This window comes from Cotesia glomerata, linkage group LG7, assembly GCF_020080835.1.
Source record: "Cotesia glomerata isolate CgM1 linkage group LG7, MPM_Cglom_v2.3, whole genome shotgun sequence".
Lineage (NCBI taxonomy): Eukaryota > Metazoa > Arthropoda > Insecta > Hymenoptera > Braconidae > Cotesia > Cotesia glomerata.
In genome coordinates, this window is record NC_058164.1 from 2,497,074 (window position 1) to 2,522,145 (window position 25,072).

The following is a 25,072-nucleotide window of genomic DNA, read 5'->3' on the forward strand; positions in this document are numbered from 1 at the left end:
ACAGGCTTTGAATGCTCATCCTCGTTCTCATTCGGTCCACCCGAATCTTCGGTTTACCTAAAAGCTCCCTAATGATCACCATCCTCATCGATTTGATACCAAATGACACTAAAATTTGATGCTCATCCGACGTAATATTGAAATCATCAATTATATAGCAATAGATTTTAGAATTTTCGTACAAAAATTTACCAGATTTTTTTCACTTTAAGTGTGCAATATAATAGCTAATCCTGCAAAAAAATCTTTGAAATCCTACAAAAAAATTAAAAGAATAATTCCTACGATAGAAGATTTAAAAAACAATGACTTAAAAGTATCAAAAATTGTTAAAAGTTTGCTAATTTTATTATCATTGTTACATGGACATCAAAAAATGTTACATGTTCATGCATATCCTGATGTGAAAATTGACAATATCAGGCCGAATATGTTCATATATATTTTTTCAACCAAAGATAGAGTTCCATGTCAATAATTCTCAGCCAATCTTTTCGTCATGAGATGTTTTTGGTGGATTTTTTTGACTATAGATCTTTTTGTCATGAGATATTTTTGTCTGAGATAATATTGCCGGGATATTTTTGCCAAGACATTATTGGCTTAGAAATTATGAGGGACCACCAAAGATAGTGTTAAGAATTTCTGACAGAGAGTAAATCATCGCTAAATCGTCTCTATACAAGAAAATTGAGTCGGAGATGATAAATTAAAAAAGAAAATAATCTAACATTAGTGTATTATAGTAAAATCTGTTAAAATTATTTAGATCTGATGCTGTCAAACTGAATTAGTGCTGTCAAACTGAATTACTTTTTTTCTTTTTTATTTTTGTCAATTCCTATTGTTTTTTTTTTTTTGGGTTGCAATTGCTAACACATCAATGGTCTACTCATTTAGTAGTCTATCTATTAAATTACTGTACTATTTATAAGTCATCTTGTTATACATTACAAATTTTTTATATACTAATTGCTGTAACTAATATTGTAAATAAAATCTGATAGGATTTTTGTTTTTCTTTTTTTTCCCTCAACCGAAGATAAAAACTATTTTTATTATTATTAAAATATTGAAATTTTCTTTATTATATCTTATTGGGTAAAGTTGTTAAACAGGTACCAAATATTAAACCTTAATCAACGTTACATATAACTGAAAAACTTGTAGGTATTAAATATGTTCAATAAAGACTTTTTAAACTAAACTAACATTAGTGTATAGTTTAATCAACTACTCAAATAATTTTTTATTTCTACGACATGTTTGCTGAAAGACTTACATATTTTGAGAAAAAATTATTGTTAATAATTTGTTTATCTATTAACACATGGTCAAACATAGCCGCGTCAGAGCATATGGCTATATATGATAATTTTTCTACGGGATTAAATAAGTAGTTTTGTATTCAGGCGACTAATAAATCCTAAATAGTAGTTTGTGACCATGGGAAATTGCATTAAAAGATGTAAAGAGTAGATAAGTAAAGACAAAAGAAAGAGAAAAAGTGAAGAATTTTCAAGACAATGATAAAAGAATTCAAGACACGTATAAGCCTTTTGTTTTCATATCGTCCATTCAACTGGTTTGATAAAGGCCAACTTCATTTCCTGGTTCAAAAAGACAAAAAAAACTCTGATTAATAGATACTGTCGCTACTTTTTATTTGAATTACTTAGATATCTCAATAGACGTTAAATTAAATTTTTAATTGAAAAAATTGAAATTAAAGTTTTTGCAGATAAAAATTTATCAGTTCTATTTCAATCTCCTTTTCGAAAATAATTTTTAATGTAATGGCTAAGCTCGATTGCTTTTTTGATAGTTTTGGTCTCGTTAAATCGATTCCTATTATCAACCCGATCTAAACTTGAATCAGATAAATTTCGGCAGTTTTCGGTCCTTGTCAGGTTCAAGTAACTGTGCCAAAGTTTCAAACCTGTCTCTAAAGTAGTGCAGTCACTGGTTTCATTGATTGTTGACTACAACGATAGAATTATAGAGTATAAATCTTGAAGAGTTGAAAACAAACATATAAACTAACGCTCGTATATTTATCCAAAGCTCAAATAAATTGAAAACGAATCTACAAAATCTCGGTACATAGATATATATTATCTATAAAGAAGATTTACAAGATAGTTTAAGATTTAGATGAAAGATCTACGACTCAATGGCATGACGCTGGCTCAGAAGTATCCAAACCCGAGTTTCCACCAGCATACCACCAAATCATTTGTAACTGCCGTGGAAAACCGCAGAGAAAGTGTCGAGCGCGTGGATTCGGACCTCGATAAATTTACAATGGGTCTTTACGGATCTATATAAGAACTCAGAACTTACTTCAACAGTCTACTATTTCATACTACCACTAGATTTTTAGAATAGCACTGGAGCATCTTTTCAGCTACTTGAGTTTATTGCACTTGAGTACTCGCTATTGTCAATTCAGGAATTACTAGCTAGGAGAAATTATTCATTTTTATCGATTTTACCCCTTTTTATGATTTATTTCCAACGAATCTGTAATAATTTTGCAAAAATTAATGCAAAGAATTATTTTGTAGCTTTTTTTTTTATTTTTAACTCTGACTAAAGTTTCAATAAAAGGTTATTTCGGTGAATACTATTACTTTCAAGTACTTCGGAAAGTGAAAGTTTGATGATCGGATAAAGGAGTAGCTTTGGGGCATCTTGTGAAATAATTAGTAAAGACCCAAATTAATCAACTCTTAGGCAAACAATAGGAGATTTGGTGGAGAATTTCAATTGGAATTTCTAATCAAAGCAAAATCATAAAATTAATATTGTCTTATGGTTTGTTTATGAAGAGATTATACAAAAGGTCGATAGGGAAGTGGATTTCTAATTGTTCCGAAAAATCAGAAAAATTTTATAAATTAATGCATTAGGAAAATTTCTTCAAAAATGTAGGAAATTTTTAGATTAGAAAATTGTTATGATTTGAGAATTGAAGTTTTTTTTTAATAATCTTTCACATACTTTTTAATAAAGTAAGGGATCCGCGGGATAAGGTCTAAGTGATAGAAATTATATTTAAAATAACCGCTTCCGCTAAAGGCTTCTCTAATAGAAGCGTCTAACATAGAAATGCCGCTACAAGTTTAACGAGTCCCGATACAACGTTCCCTGTCTTCTATATTTCATCATCCGTCATATGCTAAAGTAGCGCAGAAGAATTCCTAAAAAACGGTTTGAGCAAATGGTAAGCATTTTTTACAATTTTATATTTAATAATTTAAAATCATTGTTCTAATTTTTATCAACATCTTAAAAAGTATTGTTGCTAAATTTAAGTGATGATTGATCTCTAATACCAATTTTATTAATTATAGTATAACTATTTCTAGTATGTTTAATCCGCAGGCATTATTACCCTACACAGTAAAAAATTTTTCGTCATTGTGTAAAGTGTAAAAATCTTTGTGTAGAATTTAACATTTTAATGTGTAGAATTTAACTTTAGTATGTTGATTCAACACAATAGAGTGTTGATTCAACACAAATTGTGTAAAAAAAAGTCATCAACACAAATTTTTGTGTTAAATTTGACGAAAAATTTTTTACTGTGTACCATAGTAAAATAAGGCCTACTCGCAAGGTTTTTGAAAAAATTTAATTTTGTGTTTGTTTATGGTGAAAATTACCATTACTCCATTATATTTTATGGCTAATGTATTAATATAAATAAATTAATGATACATTTCAATAATTAAATGCAATATTTTCGATTTTTTTTTAAATCTCCCTTAGCTAGGCCTTTGTGACGGGTGGGATTACCCTCCCGTCAATATTGAGATAAATCATATATATTTCTATAAATCGATGGGCCAACTTGCCCACCTGAATTGGACACCGAATTTCCGTTGTATTTCTAGCCTGACTCTGGTTACCGAGAATCGCTGCTTGCACGTGTTGCTGAGGAGACGCTTTCTCATGGGAACCGAGCGAACAGGTACTCTAGCACAGGGAACCGCTTTCGGCGCCTTGATACCATTTTCTGCTGACTAGGGAACTTGACAATAACCACCTAGTTCCTAAGGGCGGAATAATCTGAGTTCAACCGCGGAATAATACAAGTTCAGCGCAGTGATACAGGTGTTTGGCGGCATCCGCGACCGAGGTTACATAAACCTGGGACCTCCAGGAGGAGCAGTCTTTTGTAATCCGTCAACCGTTAGGTTTGTCCGAATCTATGTTGAGTCCGAAGTGTCCAGCATCGTAATTAATTGTCTCTTAAGACTCTCATTCCTATTGCTGTCCCATCTCTCTCAGATATAGAAATAGTAGTATTGCATTAAATAGATCATTGTATTAGATTAGATTTGCTTTCATAGATAGAATTAAGTTGTAAAAGAGACTCTCAGGGCCATTTCGGGTAACTCCCATGCCTTGGGGACGCCCAATAAACAACTAGTACCATAATTCACCGGTATTCTTCATTCACTGAGTGACCCACCCCCCTCCCAACACATAAATATATTTTCAGTGAGACGCTGAGCTAGTCCGGAGGTCTGTTTACGTGAAAGGTAAATAAACAGGAGTAGGCCCACACGTAACAGTCTTATTACCCACCGATATCTTAATTAAGATATCGTGTTGAAAAATTATTTTGAAAAAAAGCAGTGAAAGTATAAAATTTCGAATTATTGGGAAGTTTAAATTGCTGCTATTACTAAAATGACGGACCAATCACGTTCATATTTGACCTCGGCTTTAAAAATTGTCTACGAAATGCTCATACTTACGAAGTTTTATCATGATTCGTTGGAAATTGTGAAACCTAAGTTAAACACATATTGAATTATAATGCACATAAATGCATAAACTTTTGAACAAAATGTATTTTCTGAATCAACTTACTAAACTGAGTCAGATAATAGCAAAATTTTTCAAAATCCTTCATAAAAAAATTTTTGTGAAGTCTACTAAAAACTTTACAATTTTTACAAGCTTAAAAAAACTTTCGATGAAATCTTTGTGTTCAATAATATGTTATCTTTAATTTTAATTTTACACGTTTCATTCTAATTACAGCTTCGAACACAGTAGACGTTGAAGTTATTAAAGTGAAGTATAACTTCTAACTTCGCAAGTGTTTGTAGTATTGAGATAGATCTCAAGTTCGAAGATGCATTTAACGAGCGAATTCAGCTAAACATCTTCAACTTTACTACTATTGATGTACAAGAGATTAAATTTTTTAACCCAAGAGAGAATTTTACCCGCAAAAAAGCAATTGTCGCATTAAGCAGGTTTCATCAGTGTTTCGACATTTAATTATATGTAATCAACTTGTCTTTAGTTGAAACAACTACTCTTATCTTGTATACTTCCATCAGATGTTTTCTAAACTTCTCTTGGTATAAAAAGAAACGCAAACAATGCTCGTTAAGACAATGGATCTGTTGTTTTTATCTTTTATTTCCCCACAAGCTTTGTTTGCTGTCTTTTATGTAATTCAACTCTGTAAACGTAATTTTCTACAAGTTTTTCTCTTATAATTACCTTCGAATTTTTAGTTTTATTATTTTTATTGCTTTGTTTATTTGTTTATTTATTTTTCTTTTCGCATCACCGTCATTGCACATTTATTTTTATTATATATTTTGTTTGTTATTGAACTGAATCTTTATATTGAATGGAAGCGAGAGTATTGAAAGCTATTGAGCGATAATTCAAATATCGACATGTATGCTGAGTCGGGGTCGCGAAGGGCACACAACACCAGACTACCAAGGGAGTTTTAGTTGTAACGGAGGGTATTTGAATGCAGCCATAGTGAAGAGGGAGGTATGAGGTCTCCTTTGTGTCATATCGTACAGACCGGCATTGACGTAAGCGAACCAACCCTGTTGGCAAACCTCACATTAACCATCAGAGAACCACATAACCAAGAATCAATCATTTGATTTTATAACAGATAAGCTGGCATTACAATAGCAGCCTTTTACCAACAATGTCTTTCTCTCTGCCACCATGCAAATATTCAAGCAAACTCCCATATATTTTGATGTTCAGAAAATCTCTTTGTTTTCAGTCTATACACACATATACACGTACACACACACATGTATACTTTACGCCCCTAAAAAAATATATTCTCCTCTGCGCTTGTACATTTTACTGCTCCATTAATTTAATGATCAATAAATTCCGCGGATGGGTAATAAAAAAAGTAATCATTAACATTTATTGAAATATTTTGTCATAATATTCGATTCATCAAATTAGTGTTTAAAATTATTAATTAATTTATTTATTTATTTAATTTGAATGCCAAGGCAATGGCCGAATGGCAAAAATACAAAAATATAATAATATAAAGTACATGTAAGAGTATAAATATATCTAAATGGACATTATAACAATATTTAGATTTCGCTAATAGAACAGTGAAAACAATCAAAAGATTTGGGAAATGTCATCAGCTATTTACAAGCAATAAAAAATGAGATGAAATAAAAGTAGGCAAGAAATTTTAAAGTAGGTGTCAGACTAAGTTTAGATTTGAATCACTCCAAATTTTAACGATTGGAATCATCATCAGTGAAGTCAGGAATCAACCCCCATGAAAAAAAAATATATGTCGAAATACATAAAAAATATATTTTTCTTATTACGCCGGTCGAAAGTACGGGGTTCCCGCTGCGATTTCACGGCAGAAAGCCTCAGTTTTATGCCGTTATCAAGTAGCGCATGCGCCCTACGACGGGGAGCCGAAATAATGTATTCATGCACTGACAACGAGACACGAGGCGGCAAAAAGTCCGAAAGTCGGTAGTCGCGCTCACTCTATTACTTATGTTTATATGCCTAACCTTACTTGTGATTGTTATGAATGTATCTGTCTTGTTATGTGTCGATGATTTTAGGTTGAAACTAAGTTCATTAGAGAAAATAAATATTTATTTTAATGAAATGAGACTTATTAATTATTTAAATTACAAAAAAAAAAACGAGAAATATTTTTTATTCTGATAGATATTTTCAAATAAATAAATTCATTATTGAACAAATAATTATTTTAAAAAATACACAAACAGATTTTTTTCTTAATTTTTTTTTCTATGCATTTTACGATTATTATTTCATTTTTTTGTTTTTTTATATTCTTAAAATCAGAGTTAATTTATAATATATTTATAACTTTAAATTTATTAAATTAAATTAAGATCTTTTCTCAAAAGAAAATAGTAATATGATAGATTATAAATTAATATCTTTATTGACAGGTGTATTTGATGCCTGCCCCCCCCCCCTTCCCGACCAGCAGCACTCACTTTGCTCGTGCCGCAAATGTCGGGGGCAGGCATCAATTTTTTCTCAAAGCAATTTTTTGCGTACTTTCGACCGGATAGCAAGAAAACTAGTATACACTACACGGGCAGAAATTTGAGAGCCTTGAACTGCACGCCATACTGCCCTCGGCTTTGCCTCGGGCATCATGGCGCGCAGTGCAGGAATTTCAACTTTCTGCCCTTGTAGAGTAATATACTAATTAAATATATTAAAAATCTATAAAAAATATATAAACATATATAAAATATCTATATTAAATATATTTTTAATAACTAACTTTTGGCCGATTTTCATATATATTTTATATATTTCAAATATATTTTAGATATATTCAAAATATATTGTTAACTTCCCGCTAAGAAAATCGAAGATTTTCAAAAATCGGGAAGTTATTGTTTTCACCCCGTTTTACGAAAATCGAGTTTTCATCGAATCTCGACGTTTCGAGGTCCTAGAAAGCTTCCTTGACTATTCCCGCGATGGTGCCTGTATGTATGTGTGTGTGTGTGTGTGTGTGTGTGTGTGTGTGGATGTGTGTAAACCTCTTATAACTTTTGAATGGCTTGACCGATTTGATCGCGGTTGGTTTCATTCGAAAGGGCTTGACCAAACTTAGATTTTGTATATACTTTGGAACGATTCGGACCGGTAGATTTTGAGAAATCCCAAAAAAACTACAAAAAAAAATTTTTTCAAAAGTGGTTTTTTTGGAATAACTTTTAAACGGCTTTACCGATCAATTCCAAAAACTAATCAGCTCTTAACATCAAAAAACCATGTCGATCGCCGCCAGTCCGATCAAAATCGGTTGATCCGTTCGTGAGTTATCGTTGACGAAAGAAAACCGAAAAAAGCGTTTTTTCGGAATTACTCCGAAGTTTTCCAGTCTGTCAATATAAACTTGAAGATTTTTCATGAAGCTCAAAAAACTGCGTCGAATGCTACTAACCGCGTGAAAATCGGTTCATTCATTCAAAAGTTATCGCGATTTGAAAATTAAAAAAATAGTGTTTTATCAAACTTCTATCAAACTTTTGAGCTCGAAGAGCTCAAAAGCATACAAAAGCTATTTTTTGAGCTCGGAGAGCTCAAAATAATACACAAATTGTATTTATGAGCTCGAAGAGCTCTAAAACGTCATAAGTGCAATTTCAAGCGTTTAGTTATAGAATTGGCGGGAAGTTGCAGGGATGGCCTTCAGGGTCAATCGTTTTCCTAATTTTTTTTTTTATATTTTTAGCTATGTATTTTTTATATATTTTAAAATATATTTTGATTACATTTAAAATATATTTAAAATATATATGAAAATCGGCCAAAAGTTAGTTATTAAAAATATATTTACTATACAAATTTTTTATATAATTTTATATTTTTTATAGATTTTTAATATATTTTAAATATATTTCGATAGATATTTTTTTTATATTTTTTTTTTCATGGGGGAAGTTCTCCTTAAGCTCAAGGTCATGGAAAAATTGGTAGGCTTTTGTCCTGAAAGTGCCTATGCTAAGTGCATTGATGACGTCAGGTGGTCATTCTCCCCAGAGATGTATCGATGAGATCAGAAATGAATGTTCGTAGGAGGTAGTTGAGAAATTTGGAATTTTAAATGTGATATTGTTCTGTTTGGCAGCTACTCTCTCAGATCGTCTAATATCTGGTGATTCTTCGACAAACATGCTTCTGAGGAATCTAGGTTCGCCAGAGCTCAAAAGTTCATACAAAAAACAACCCAAGAAGTAGTACCGCTTCGATTTAACAGTGAGCCATTGTAAGTAATATGCTCATTACGCTTCAGATTGAAAATGAATCTTATGCCGTTATTAATCAAGCGTTGTAACTTGTAATCTATATAGCCTTTTGGATATTCTCCATTAATTTAATGATCAATAAATTCCGTGGATGGGTAATAAAAAATTCAATCGTTAACATTTATTGAAATATTTTATCATAATATTTGATTCATCAAATTATTATTTTATGATGTTAAATAATTGATATAAATTATAATAAGCTTTTAGTTTGATCAAAAAATTGCGATTTTGTATCGTTTGATGAAAATTGAATCATCGTTAAATATTTGATGCATAAGTATTTCAGATAAATGATAAATTATGAACAATAAGTAATTGTCAAATTAATAAATCGGATTAATTTATAGTATATAATATATAATAGAGTGATCCAGTAGATAGAATTTTAATTATCCGATAATGATTAAGTGAACGAGAGTTGTACGGGTTGGTAATACGGTCGGGAAATGACGGAAGAGAATGGAAACCGTCTGATTATTGGTCATCGTGGGCTATCCCAATTATCGATTAAATTTTAAGATTCCATACATATAGATAGTAGTAGTAAATTGTAGAATTTACTGTCATGTTGCAGCATACTGGAATCTGGTATTTATGTTACCGCTGTAATATATGAATCAATAATCATACAATTATGCATGTCCATCGTAACCAAATAGGATGCTAATCCAACACAAATTACTTAACACAAAATTATTGATTTGGAATTAGAAATGAGGTTAACCTATGTCCAATCAAATCTGGTGAACAATACAGAGTATCTTGATTATTAATACCAATGTTTGTGTTTATTATTGCCTGTTTAATCTACCCAGTTGAAGTAACATTTTATCAATGTTTATTTGCGGTTACTACGGTAAATATTTACATCAGGAAGAGAATATTATTGTGGGTTCGAAGTAGAAATTCACCGATTTCAACACGCATATATTATCTTTACCTTCATGAAGAAAATAAAAAATCTATTTTAATAAACAACAAAACTAAAAGATATGAAATTATTTTAAACGATTTTCAATAAACATAAAATGAAAATTTACAACAATTTCATCAAGCAACCCCCGTTCTTTTTTTCTTTTACAATAAAATAAACTTTTTTCTAATTACTGTATTATTATTTTTAACTTATTGAAAATCATTCAAAATTATTGTCTACTCTTTTATTTAGTTTGTTAATAATCCTCTTTTTTCCAATTTTTTGAATTAATCTATATTATTAAGGAAATAAGAAAAATTTTGTTTTCAAGATAGTCAGATCTGTGCCTTTTCAAGGTTTCATATCATTTTCACCAATAGACAAATTATTATGATAAGTATTTAGGCTGCATTTGAAAATGCTCTATCTCTAGATACAAAATTAAGAAATTACCTTGAATCTTGTAAACTATTGACATTTTTAAAGATATAAACTCACCCCGACATTACACTCATATTCATTTGAGTACCTACATCAATTTTTCAAATATTTATATATATTATATATATATATATATATATATGTATATATGAAAAATATATAAAAAATTCATGTGGGTACTCAAATGAAAGTTCTTGATGAGTGTAACATCGGGATGAGCTTATATTTTTAAAAATGCCAATAGTTAAGAAAGTACAGTGCAATTTAACATAATTAAGAAGTTACCTTGTATTCTGTAACCTATCGACATTTTCAAAGATATAAGTTCACCCCGACATTACACTCATCAAGACCTTTCATTTAAGTACCCACATCAATTTTTCATATATTTTATATATTTATATATTTCACAAATATCATATATTTAAAATATATAAAAAATGCCATGTGGGTACTCAAATGAAAGGTCTCGATGTGTGTAACATCGATATGAGCTTATATCTTTAAAAATGTCAATACTTAAGAACTGACATTCCTATCTTGTGAAATATTGACATTTTTAATGATATAAGCTCATCCCGATGTCACACTCATCGAGACCTTTCATTTGAGTACCCACATCAATTTTTCATATATTTATATATATTATATGTATGAATATATGAAAAATATATCAAAATGCATGTGGGTACTCTAATAAAAACTGTAATAAAAACTCTAATAAATAGTTAAGAAAGTACAGTGCAATTTAACAAAAGCCATTATTTAATAAAGCAAAATTTTAATTATTTATATTTCACAAATCACGACAGTCACATAGTGACTGTAAGGTTGCTAATATTAATATATTTCACAGTTTCATTTTTAAAATTCTAAATTGAAAAATTTATGATCGATTAAAAAAAGAAAAACATTTTTTCCTTTCAGGTCAATACGGATAAAATTCCTAAGCCAACAAGGGTCTAAAGATTAAAATGCAGTATAAAAGTCCGAAGGAAGGATCAGATAAAGTAGAGTAAAAGTTGAGAGTATGCAGGACAAGAAGGATCTTGTCCCTTGCAGAATGTAGTACATGCTTCACTGGATGTTGAGTCGAAAGGTTGAGCTGTATAAATGGATGGAACGATTTGAAAAACTACTGCGCCAAAAAGAAATATGTCGAGTAGTTGCTGGCTAAGGAATAAAAAAAATAAATTAACGTCAAAAGTTAAATAACAGAGGAAGCATGAAAATAAGTTAAATAAACAAAAGTAGTGTAACTGAGTTTATTTTTTTTTCTTATTTTTCTTTTTTTTTTTGTTTTTGTTTAAAATTTGCAAGTGTTTTTTCTCCGGTGTAATTTAGTATATCAATGAAAGTTTATTAAGATGTAGATTGTGTAGTTTTATAAACTTAAGACGTTAATCTAGTTTAAGAATAAAAAAACTGCAAAATAAAAAAAAAAGTAAACCAAACAGCCAAGAAAAATCCCGACTATTTCTTCTTGACTTCTTGAAAATTCTCATTATCATTCCACAACCGCACAATTGTCTTACGCTGTGCCTCAACAAATTTAAGAAAAAAAAAAATAAAAGAAAAAAAAACATGAAAAAGAAATGGAAATGTTGAAGAAAAATAGCTAACGGAAAGAAGAGAAAAGTATAATTGAATAACAAAATAAAAATAACAACCCAGAAAAAACTCACTAACAAAAGATGAAAGTTAAAAAAATAATAAGTATAATAACAAAGTTCAATACTCGTATATTTCCAACAAACTTAATTCTAAATTTGTACTGTTATTACTTCATTTTTCTTAAGCAAACAATAAGGGTGTGTAACAAAAAAAAAATTATCTTATTTCTGATCAAAGTTTACAGTGTTTATTTTTTTTTATATCGCGATACTCTACCTTATCCCAGACTTTTTTCACCTTCAGCTGTGTCACGAGGGACATACGTGATCCGGGTGCTTAAGAAGACACCGCAACAACACAAGATTCCATTGACTCTCAAAGAGAGTTGAAAAAACTCAAAATAAGGAATCCCCCAGCTTTGCTGGTAAAAGTTGTAATGCTACTCGAAGTAGAAGTGGAAGCAAAGATGTAAAAGGATATAGAAGAGGAAATGAAGAGCAAGAGAGCTATATAAAAGACTCCCAAAGAGTTCTTTTGTAAGTTGCCCTCAGAAATAGCGGTCGAACAAAACTTTCCTGTCACTAAAATTATCTCGCAAGGAGCAAATACTACTTCTGCTTGTGGAATATCGGTGAAGTGAAGTAGTACTACACTTGCCGGGTTACCACACTCGTGAATGGTTGCTTTTTTAACCCTCAGGTCATATTATCGAGTGGACAATGTCAATTGGAAAAGTTACCAGAAGATGTCTTTCACTCAGGTTTTGTAGCATCGACCCTCAATACACACTTTCGTCTTGTCCTTAAGATGCTCAGGATATTCGAATGAGAATTTTTTGTACTGATAGTTTTTTTTCTGCAAAAACAGTTCCTGAATTAGCTTTTGATCGGGTTACAGGACCCCTAGTAGAAATGCAATCAAGTATCTGGCCAGTAACTGGCTAGTTTAACTAGACTTAAGCTAGGCACTAGCTAGTATAATATCCAGTAATTGTCTAGTTACTGGCCAGTTTTACTAGATATCAAATAAAATATGGCGACACTTGCAGGATTTGAGGTTATTTAAAATTAAATGTGGATAAGTTTGTTACAATTCAAAATTATAGTATTTATAATAATAACAATAATAGTAGTAATTAATAAACGGAATAAGTAGAAAATTTTTAATAATTCATATTGATGATAGTCTGGAGTATTTGTTTTGATTGATGCCCACAACCGTAATTCGTTTATTATGTCGATTTTTTTTATTTTATCTATTTTTTCAAATATATAACAGATTATTTTCATATTGAAATACACAATTGTTTTTAATTATTTACACTGTTTCTTAATATTTACTAAAGATACCTCAACTTACAGGTTAAAGTGAAAAAATAAACATACACACACTAGTATAAGTAGAATATCGGTGTGACCAATGTTTACAATTTAGTTATAGGTGGCGCATTTCTAGTTTTTATCTAGTTTCGCTAGCCAGTTACTGGATTTAATTGCTGGCCAGTTACTAGATATGATCGCTAGCCAGATACTAGATTTAATCGAGTGAAAAATTGATCATTTCTACTAGGGACTTTAGGTTGCACCCATAAAAAATTTTTTTGAAATAACCATATCAGAAAATTTAAGGTAGTACTACCGTTATTACAAGAGTCAAATCCCAAGACCTAACCTTATTTTATTAATGTAGTAGATTTCCCTATACTAAATCGCGTTGGAGAAAGAGAGACAGAGATAAATTTTGAATGTTTTTTATTAACAAATATTCTCATATTCTTGGAAACCATACTGATTGTTATTAAATATGTTCTAGATGTTATTTTCTTTCGTTTTCTTAATTTTTATAAGAATCTGAACGTCCAGTTTTGTGAAATAAAATAAAGTCTGGTGATATGTAAATATTAATATTTTTTTTTCAGTTCTCGGTAGGCCTCCAAAAATTTAAGTGGTTAATTAAGATATTATTATGTACCTATATGCCAAGTTTCATCAAATTCTGAACGTCAATTCTAAAACCGGTAGTACTACCTTAATGATCATAGATGACCTGATATGATTTATTATAGATATATTAGGCCTAATATAGTCTCAGAGCTAATATAGATTCAGGTTTGAGATGTTAACCCTTTTCCGGTCGACCTTGAATCCCTACTCTTAATTTGAATCGTATATCTTCTTAAAGTGAGAGAGTTATAGTCTGTTATCTAGAAAGAGGGCAGGAAAAATGATAGAAGGGGGCGCTTTTCTACACTAGCAAACTAAACTTTCACTCATGTAGCCTTACAACGGACTTTGATTGGCTCTATCCCTACATGACTCACACCTAGACTCACCTATACTCTGAGCCCGGAAAGAGTTAAGCTATAAAATAGAAATAAATTTCCTGACTTTTTTGAGAAGCTTATCTATCATTAATTTTTAGTTTAATCAATTTTTTAACTTATTTTTCTTTAATACAATGGTTAATTATTTTATAATTCTTATACGTATCTATGACTATATCAGAAAATTTTGTCAAGAGCGAAGAAAAATGTTTCTTTAGGCCAACTACACTTTTATCACCATGTATATTGTTTATCATAAAAAATTGATTATGAAAAATTAATTTTAAAATTATCAAACAATTTTTTTTCATCGTTATATAATTTTTTTCACACGAATAATTTTCTCAGGGACATTTTTTTTTCATAAATATTTTTTTTCTAGGTATTATAGAGACTCGATACCATCGACTTGACACGATAAATCTTTAATGAAACTATTTACTGACATTGTTTTAAAACTATTAATAAAGTATACATTCATAAGACAGTGTAATTTTTTCAGCGTTATCTCGTACATCTGTTGGCTGACGGAAACGTAATCCTCGAAGCTTTACTAGACACCGAATCAATATATCAATTTCCCCGGAACAGTTACTCTCTCAATAACGAGAGAGTTTAAACCCGATAGGATGGGATGGGGTAAGATGAATATTGCACAGCTGAGGAGGGTGTGTGGTATCTCGGATACTCTTTTCCTTCCCTAAGCCGGCCTATTCGACCCGGCTGCTCCCCAACGCACTCAATCGCATCTGGATAAAAATTTTCCTAGCTATGGACATAAATATTCCAAGAAACAAGCAATAAATAAACTAACACTCGATTAAGAATGAGTAAACAGAATATAATAAATAATAGTACGTTGCGGTAGTAAAAAAATAAATAAAGGAAGAAAAAACAGTTGCGCAGAGATATAATATTAATTATGATCTCGTTACTGCGTTGTCGTTAGACTGAGTAGAAGCCTCGATAAAATATGCAGAGACTAGAGAACTAGCGCTCCCGAGAGCAAACTCATTTCTGTACCAACAAGGCATAAACAATACATGGATCTCTTGACCTCTTCCAGTGAACACTACAACTAACTCTGCGTCCTTATTCGCTCTGTTCTACGTTTCATTTTCGAATTTTCAATGTTAAATTTTATGATTCTAAATTGTCTTGTCTGACTACTCAGGGCTACGTCTCCATTATTTGCTCTACTTATTCACTTCGCTATTAAATTTGGCCTCAAGAAAGTTTGTTAGTAATTTTATCCATCTACTATGCTTAAAATGTTGAATCTCTATTTAATTTTAACTTGATTATTATTTCATATAATTTTTTTTTCTGAGTACTTGTAGTGAGTAATTATTTAGAAGCTTGATCTTTTGGCCATACGTATAGTGTTATAAATCTCCGATAGGCGGTGCATAATCGCTAAATCTTCTTAAAATACACAGAAAGAAAAATTTCTTGACTGGAGAACAAAATTCTTGGCTCCAGAAAATTTACGGGTGCCTAAAGGAAGACCGAAGTTGTGTTGGCCGAAGTTAAAATTTTTCTTGAAATTCTATTCTTGGTGGAAGTAATATTTTATTAATTCAAATTATCATGAATGCTTGATACAATAAATTTTTACATTTAATCAAGATTTTTAGATACTTTAGGGAAGCAGCGCCACCTACTTCAGCTGAGAAAACAATTTTCTCACCTTGAGAAAATTTTTCTCTTGAATATTTGATACCCATTTTAGATTATTTTAGCACGCAATTATAGATATTGAATGAAAGAAAATGGTTCAATATTATTTGATCTTCCCATTTGACATATTCGTCAATAAAAATATTAATGAAAATTTATTATCGAGATATTTAATTTTTTGGAGCAAGAGAAAAATTTTCTCAAGACAAGAAAATTGACTTCTACCAAGAACTAAATTTTTTGGAGCAAGAGACTGAATTTTCTCAAAACAAGATTTTCTTGACTTAAATAAATTTTCTTGGATCAAGATACGTATTTCTAAAAGCAAGAGCAACTAAATTAATTTAGTTTGAATAAGTGGAATTTCTTGTGTCAAAAAAAAATATTTTTTTCGCTCAAGAAAATAATTAGGAAAAAAAATATTTTCTTGGCTCAAGTGAACCTTTTTTTCTGTGTAGGAGAGTAATTATAAAATACTTTGTTAACTTTTTTAAGAAGCTTATCTGACATTAGTTTTTAGTTCAATCAATTTCTAAACCAATTTTTGTTTCATACAAAATATTGATCAACTTAAATATTTCTAAAAAAAAAATTAAATATTAAAAAATAATTATCAACTATTTTGTTTTTTTATGACTACAAATTTTTCACACGGGTAATATAAAATAATAATCATAATCTTTAACACTACGACAAGAAAAATTTTGTGACTACCCTTTTTACGGTTTCCGATGATTTTTGAGCGATATTCAATTTATAATAATTTTTTTTCTTTCAGTTTTAAATAGTTAGTTGTTAGTTCCTATAAATTTTTACCGTCATATCTTCTATTAAATCCTTAATATTCAATTTAATGATAGTCGTATTACTGCTAAAATTTCCTTCAAAAGTAGTCACATTGTGCACATCGTGATTGCAATTTTAGAACCATCATTGCTCCAAAGTTTCTTCAATTATAGTTCTCAATTCGCGGCAATTAATGGTGACTGCAGATTGCTAGTTATAATAATTTATAGACAGTTGTTCATTTGAAATTGTAATTAAAACTTTTGATCAAAAATTTAAAGTTGTCGCATTAATTTATCAAATTTATTTACATTAAAAGTTGATGGATTACTTTTAAATAATTAACCAAAAATTTGAATTTCAGAATTTTCAAACTCAACCTATTTATAAAATTTAATTTTTGTAAAGATTTTACGACAAATATAAAGAAACAATTAGTGAAGAATCCATTATGCGTGACATTGTACTACACCAGTACATATATGATAACCAAACACGTCATAATAAATTTGGTCGGTGGCTCCTTGATGTGCCATCTGGTTAATTGAAAGTTATAGTGCCCACTTTAACATACAGGACAGCGCACTCGTCGTATTCCGGACAGTGTTCTTGTACTGAGTACATTTCAACTCAAGTGATGCTTAGTTTGACACACCGAAAACTTTATGATGATGCTACTTAATAAACGACATGACATTGGAGCTTCCCGTATAAATTTCAAGATTATTATTTTTCTGAAAAAAAATTTAATAAAAAAAAAACCTATAAAAGTCTTTTATTATCATAAGTAAAGTTATATTTTTTTTATACCTGCAAAACCCGATACACCCAGTATATAAAGTGTCAGCTAAAGTATTTTTAAAAGTATCCAATGAGTATCTTCGTCCAGTGATATTAACCCTCAGAAAAATGATATTAAAATATTGAAAATATTATTTATTACAAAACTTTATAAAATTATTTTTCTTGCTCTCCTAGGCGAAAGTACGCTCTTCCTGGCAGCAATTTACTCCAGAAAGAGAAACTTATATGGCCTGCTCTAACGCATGCGCGCTACGCATATTTTCTGGCTCGGCAGCACAGAACCTTACCTCGCTTTCTTTCGCATTTTCGTGGCGCGACCGGCCTATACAGTGAGTTTCAACTGTATATATAACAGTCACAACATCGTCTGTATGTAACATGTCAACGCATAAACTAACCAAAAAATGTCAAAAAAATAAAAATAATTTTTAACTAGATCATTGTTAATGAACTATTTAATAATAATACTGCACAAATAATTTATATAAAAAGTTTAAAAAATAAAACATAATAGTTTTGTGAATTTTATTTGCTTTTTTTTATATTTTGATAGTTAGTAAAGCAATGTTTATAAAACGATCTATGTACTCTACAAACTTGTAATAATTTAATTTCAATCTTTCTTAGCCGTCGAATTCTAATTAAAAACTAATTTTTAATCAACTTAAAAAAATAAATTCTGTAATTAGAATGAGTTTAAATATTTGTGACAAATTCTGTGCATGATATCACTCTTAATCAGAGCATTTGTTAGTAAAGTTTAAAATAACATTTTTTTTCAATTAATTAACTTTTATTTTTTAAATAAATAAACTCGGCTTCGCCTCGGCTTTGCAAAAGTCGGGCGGCGCCCCCCTCACGCCCGGCAAAACCTCGGCTTCGCCTCGGTTTTGCAAAACCCCTTCCACGGGGTTGCGTACTTTCGGCTGGAGAGCAAGAAAAATAGTATACAACCCATGACCAGAATGTTGGATACCTTGACGCATGTGATATGATGGCCGAGGCGTAGCCGAGGCCATCATATCCCATGAGCCAGGAAATCCAACTTTCTGGCCTTGGGTTGTAATGTACTATCTCTGACGTTAAATGGAATTAAATTTTTCCTTATCATCCCCAGTGTCTCTCAATATTTATTATTAATAAATATGTCAGGGAAAAAAAGGAAAAGTTAAAAGTAGAAGTTAAAAAGTTTCATGAGCAAAAAATGAAAAAAATTGAAATTTGAGTTTGAGCTTTAAAACACAGTAATTATTTGTTGAGTAGTATAATAATTATTTAATGCATTGTTTGTGAATGTCAAAGAGACACAATGATAAATGAATCAAGTTGCAGTGACACCTCGGATGCATGTGAATAAAGGAAAAAAGTGCTCATTAAAACCCGGCTTGCTACATTTTTTTTTTTTTATATTCTCTATTCTATACACGTATACTCCAGTCATTTATTCCATACGCGGATACATGCAACGGCGTAAAATTTATAAGTGAACGTGAGGCTTACAATTATATTATTTTAGGTAAAATTTTGTTACTTTTCATTTCGTTTGAAATTAACTAGTATATTTTGTTATATCAACTCAATTTTGAACAATGCATTTTTTCTGCGCACCATCCTCAGATGGTAATACACACTGCTTTCATATGCATCGCAGCTTATGTTTTATAAAACTAATTAGAATATCATTAATTAAAATATTAAAACGGCATTCAATTTGCATATTTTAACTTTTAAAGTGATAACATCACTAGCGACCGATATTTTTGTAAAATAATTATATAAATTATGATTATGGAAATTTTAAAAGACTGTTACTGTGGGAGATAATTAAAGAAGATCCATTAAAATAATAAATTTTGTACTAAACGAAGTTTTTGGTGCATTTATTTGTTATTTTTCGTTAAATTTCATTAAAATTCGTCAAATATGTGTATTAACTATAAATGTACTCGAGACATGTAAAAGTAAGAGAATAATACATTGACTGAAGTTGAAATTCACGTCAGTGAAGTAAAATTTGATAAAAAATTTTCTTTGAGTAAGTTCGAGTATTTTTTGAGGTTAAGAAAATAATTTATTGAAGCTGTTAGTGTGAAATTTTAACACTATTTTGCAACAGTTCTGTTTTCACGATTCTAGGTTCATTTGTCTTAAAACCTAATAAAGATACCCTCAGTTTTTTTTTCTTTTTAAATTAAAAAGATTAATGAAGAGAGTACGTGTTGGTTGTTACTAATTTGAGATCCCTATTACAAAATGGCGCCTACAAATAACTCGTATTTGTCAGTGTCATTACAAGCTTGAATTTCTTAACTGTTGTTAGAAATATTTTAACATTAAATAAAATATAATAATTTACACGGAAAAAAGTAAACTGTAATAAATAACAGTCGATTCATAATAAGTAATGATCAACTGCTAAAAATTACCATTTCAAATAGTAAAATCGTGATTTTACTATTCACTTTATAATATTTACAATTTACTCTTTACATGGAAGAAAATACTATTTCAACAGTAATATTCGATATGTAAATATCTAAAATGTTAAAGTATAATAATTAAGAATTCAGACTTTGATATTTATCATTTCGTACCTAAAAATGACCTTATGACATGTAAAAAGTATAAAATAAAGTTAGTGAATTTCTAATACAAGCAACGTCAATATTTACAAAGTAAAATGGTAAATTTTAAACGCAACGCTAAAAGTCAAACTGTAATTATTGACTTGCTTGGACTGGTAAAATGTATATTTTAAAAGTATAATTTTTACTGTTTCAAATGTTAAATTCTCCTAGAGTGGGACCCCCTTCTCTTTCATCTGAGTTCCCCTTCTCTTCATAATATGGACTATATATTGAAATGGCAATTTTTACTGTTTGAAACTGTAATTTTTTAAGATGAAAGAGTCGTTATTTACTATAGTAACATCTACTAATCACTTATTTTGGATATTAAATTATAAATTGTGGCTTTTATACTTTCTACATTAAGTTCTGTAATATTTATATTTTTGCCACCCCGATGTCCGCTTTACTGTTTGAAACTATAAAAATTAACCGGAATCCGAGTGAATATTACAGTTTACTTTTTTCCGTATACGAATAGTTTTTTTTTTAACAAGATTAAGATTTCACCTCATATGTAAGCTTAAAGTTTTAGGTGATGATCATTAAATTTAAATTGACAGACAGTAATGACAAACGAGAATAAGTTGCCGTTTAACTCTTACAAAACCAGACATATTTCGAGATATAACTTGTAAAATTAATTAAACAGACTAAGCCAGAAAAATTCCGTAATTAACGCTTCCCTTGATTATTTTGCCTGATTAAAAGGATAAATTTTGAAGATATCCTTGAACAGCCAGCGATGCAGATAAATGTACACGAGGTTGACAATTTGGTAATAACTATCTCACGGAACAAATGAGTCGAGGAATGCAGATATTGTACGCCAGAGTAATTAAAGTTTAATTATGACAGCTCGGTCCTGGCAGTGTACGCTATTATAATTATCAAATCCCGGGGCTCTTGCAAACGCTTTCGTTAACTCGCTTACTTGAGTCTTGTACAAAGGGACAATATTGACCTCAACTCACTGAGTGAATAGAATCCTTTTGAAAAGGCGTATACATAAAATGGAATACTCAAAATGCTGTACCATGTCTTGTCTGTTGCACAGCTTGAAAACCGGCGAAAATTTTTTCATACTTTCAACTAATAATATTGAACTGCTTTCTTCTTCTTTTAATTATACACTAATAGAAAAATTAGTTCAATTTATGAAAAAGATTTTATATCCAAAAAAATTATTTTTAATAATTCATAAATTTAAATCAAGTGAAGGTACCCGCGGGTTATAAGGACTATCGGTTAATAAGGCCTAAGTGATAGAAATTATATTTAAAATAACCGCTTCCGCTAAAGGCTTCTCTGGTAGACGCTTCTAGCATAGAAATGTCGCTACAAATTTATAGTCCCGATATAACGTTCCCTGTTTTATATATTTCATCATACGTTATATGCTAAAGTCGCACAGAAGAATTCCTAAAAAACGGCTTAAGTAAATGGTAAAAATTTTTTATAATTGTGTATTTAATAATTTAAAATCATTGTTCTAATTTTTATCAACATCTTAAAAAGTATTGTTGCTAAATTTAAGTGATGATTGATCTCTAATACCAATTTTATCAAGTATAGTATAACTATTTCCAGTATGTTTAACCCGCAGGCCTTATTACCCTACCGTAGTAAAATAAGGCGTACTCGAAAGGTTTTTGAAAAAATTTAATTTTGTGTTTGTCTATGGTGAAAATTACCATTACTCCATTATATTTTGTAGTTAATGTATTAATATAAAAATTAATGTTACATTTCAATAATTAAATACAATGTTTTCAATTTTTTTCAAAATCACCCTTAGCTAGGCCTTATTACCCGCCGATACGTTATAAAATACTTTAATAAGATGAATTCATTAAAATTGAGAACAATTTATATGTTTAAATTTTTCTCCTTATTTCAAGACGATAAAACTCTTCAAAATGTTTTATTGGTTATAGTTATTTTCTTACGGCAGTATTCTACTTTAATTTAAAAAAAAAAAAAAATTGAATGTTTTTTTTTTTTCTTTAACCAGTAAAATAAAACTACAATTTTATATCTTTTTTCGTTATTTTTATTATTGACGAAAAAATTCAAAATTTTTATGTTTTAAAGTTCATTTTTAAAATTTCAACACCAGAGTAAACTTACTTACTAATCGAGACGTTGGATCGGAATGGTGTTTTTATATTTAAAAAGGACATAAGATATGAAACAAACCATTTTCTAATGCATTTTACGAGTATCAATATCTTTATTCATAAGATAAAAAATTCTTAAAAATACTTTTTTTTTTCAAGCACCTAAAGAATGCAGACGTTTAGATCATAAAAAATTAGTAATTGTGAGTACACAGAAAGAAAAATTTCTTGACTGGAGAATAAAATTCTTGGCTCAAGTAAATTTTCGGGTGCCCGAAGGAAGACCGAAGTTGTTTTGACCGAAGTAAAAATTCTTCTTGAAATTCTGTTCTTGGTGGAAGGAATTTTTCTTAATTCAAATTATCATAAATACTTGATACAATAAATTTTTACATTTAATCAAGATTTTTAGATACTTTAGGGAAGCAGCGCCACCTACTTCAGCTGAGAAAAAAATTTTCTCACCTTGAGAAAATTTTTCTCTTGAATATTTGATACCCATTTTAGATTATTTTAGCACGCAATTATATATATTGAATGAAAGAAAATGGTTCAATATTATTTGATTTTCCCATTTGACATATTCGTCAATAAAAATATTAATGGAAATTTATTATCGAGATATTTAATTTTTTGGAGCAAGAGAAAAATTTTCTCAAGACAAGAAAATTTACTTCTGTCAAGACTTAATTTTTTGGAGCAAGAGAAAAATTTTCTCAAAACAAGAAAATGTTTTTGATTTAAATAAATTGTCTTGGATCAAGATACGTATTTCTTGAAGCAAGAGAATTAATTTTGTTGGAATAAGTGAAATTTCTTGTGTCAAAAAAAAAAATTTTTTTTTCGCCCAAGAAAATAATTCGCAAGAAAAATATTTTCTTGGTTCAAGTGAACCATTATTTCTGTGTAATGACTCGAAAAGAAAGGAATGACGTCTTAAATTTTATTTAAGGTGAATTAAACTTCTCGTTAAAAGAAACAATGATCCGACCACAATAGCGAAAAAAGATAAAAATTAGTGTTAATTTCGAGCAATTTGCTTTTTTTTGGGTCGTTCATCACGCTCTTAATCGAACGATGATTAAAAGAGTAATCAAGTTAAGTTTGACTAGAGAATACGGAATAGACTATATGGAAATGAAAAAGGAGGAGATAAGGAGAAGGGAATGGAAGGGTTGTTGTGGAGGCTCACCGATTAGGACGAAGAGCCAGGGAATGGCTGAATGAGGCAATTTCAAAATCTCCTCCGGTCCCTCCCTTGGGCATTCTCGGTTCGATGCTACCCGGGATTATCGAGACCCAATAATAACCGCCTAGTTTCCTCTTCAAGTGCGCACAGGCTTCTATACTTTCTACTATATACCAAAAAGTGTATATATTTTAGGAAACTCTACTCGGCTGAATGTGAAAAGAGGAGCAACAAGAATAAGTAGCAATGAAGTAAAAGCTGAAAAGGGTCCCTCTGCTCGTCTATCTACAGGCAGTAGTGCTTATACCACAGTATACAGGATGAGGAAAGGATACGACGGAAAGTGCCCGCATCGGTCACGGATTATTGAGCGAGAGAAACTTCCTCGGCTCCATTCTACTTATCATTCTGCGCTTGCGTCACCATGTCTATCATATACATTTATGGTATTATGTGCGTAGGATTTAATTATTTGAATACGCATTGCAATCTAGTAACTGATAGAAAACATTTCGATCATCTTGTTGAACTATTTTTGGAACTTCAAATTGCTAATTTTTTTCTTTGTAGTGATGTTTTCTCGTTGATTCGAAATAATCAGTGCATCGTTGCAGAAAACGCTGAGTCGATTACCAGCGAGACACACAATGGGATTGTCGTTTGAAAACGGGTCGACACTCGTTAGTGAGACTGTATGTTACACTTTTACATGCACTCTTACTCCCTCTTTTAACTCTTGTGCCCTATTCTGTTAGCTTAAAGTTATTTTTTGCTTTTTATATTATCCTAACAGTGTAATTTTGGTGACAGTAATAAGACTTTGGGAAGAACTTACACGTGAAATTCTAAATTCGAGCAGCTTGCAAGTCTTCAAAAAAGAAGTCTTCAATTATTTATTGAATCTTGACAGATAAAATAACCTCAAATGAAGAGTAAATATTTGATAAAATTTTGATAAAATCTCAATTACTGTATATTAAGTCGAAAATTTAATTCTTTAATGGCTGTGATAAGAATAAACTCGGTGTAATACATAAAATTTATAATTAAACTAATTATAAGTAAAAGTGAAATTAAGGCCTTAAATCCTTGTTTTTCCTTTCTAATAATTATTTATCAAGTGAATATCGATGTAATCCTAAATCAAATTTACCTAAATTTATCTAAAATATTCTTACTTATATAATTGTTCTAAGTACTCACAAATAAGTTTACTTATGTAACAAATGTATTTACTATGTAATTGAAAATTGCCATTTGGTCTGAGTCTTTAATAAACGAAATTCTAAATTCTAATACGAATTGTAAATAATGTTGAATGAGAAAGCGGAAATAAATGGCGGGTGGAGAAATTGTTGTTAACTCTGCTTGTAACAAAATTTTCTAATATGGTCACATCAGAATACTTTATACACTGATAAAAAATGTAACT

The 25,072-nt window shown here is 30.1% G+C and overlaps 1 protein-coding gene and 1 long non-coding RNA gene across 4 annotated transcripts in view; one reads left to right on the forward strand and one right to left on the reverse strand.

Annotated features, from left to right (window-relative positions):
* The window catches only part of LOC123269950, a 28,340-nt gene extending 24,636 nt beyond the window's left edge, over positions 1-3,704 (forward strand). Inside the window, exon 2 of the long non-coding RNA XR_006510505.1 lies at positions 3,623-3,704. This is a non-coding gene — a long non-coding RNA (uncharacterized LOC123269950). The remainder of the gene's footprint in view (positions 1-3,622) is intronic.
* LOC123269948 (acetylcholine receptor subunit alpha-type acr-16) overlaps positions 1-25,072 on the reverse strand; it is a 262,893-nt gene that overhangs the window by 193,721 nt on the left and 44,100 nt on the right. The window lies entirely within an intron of this gene.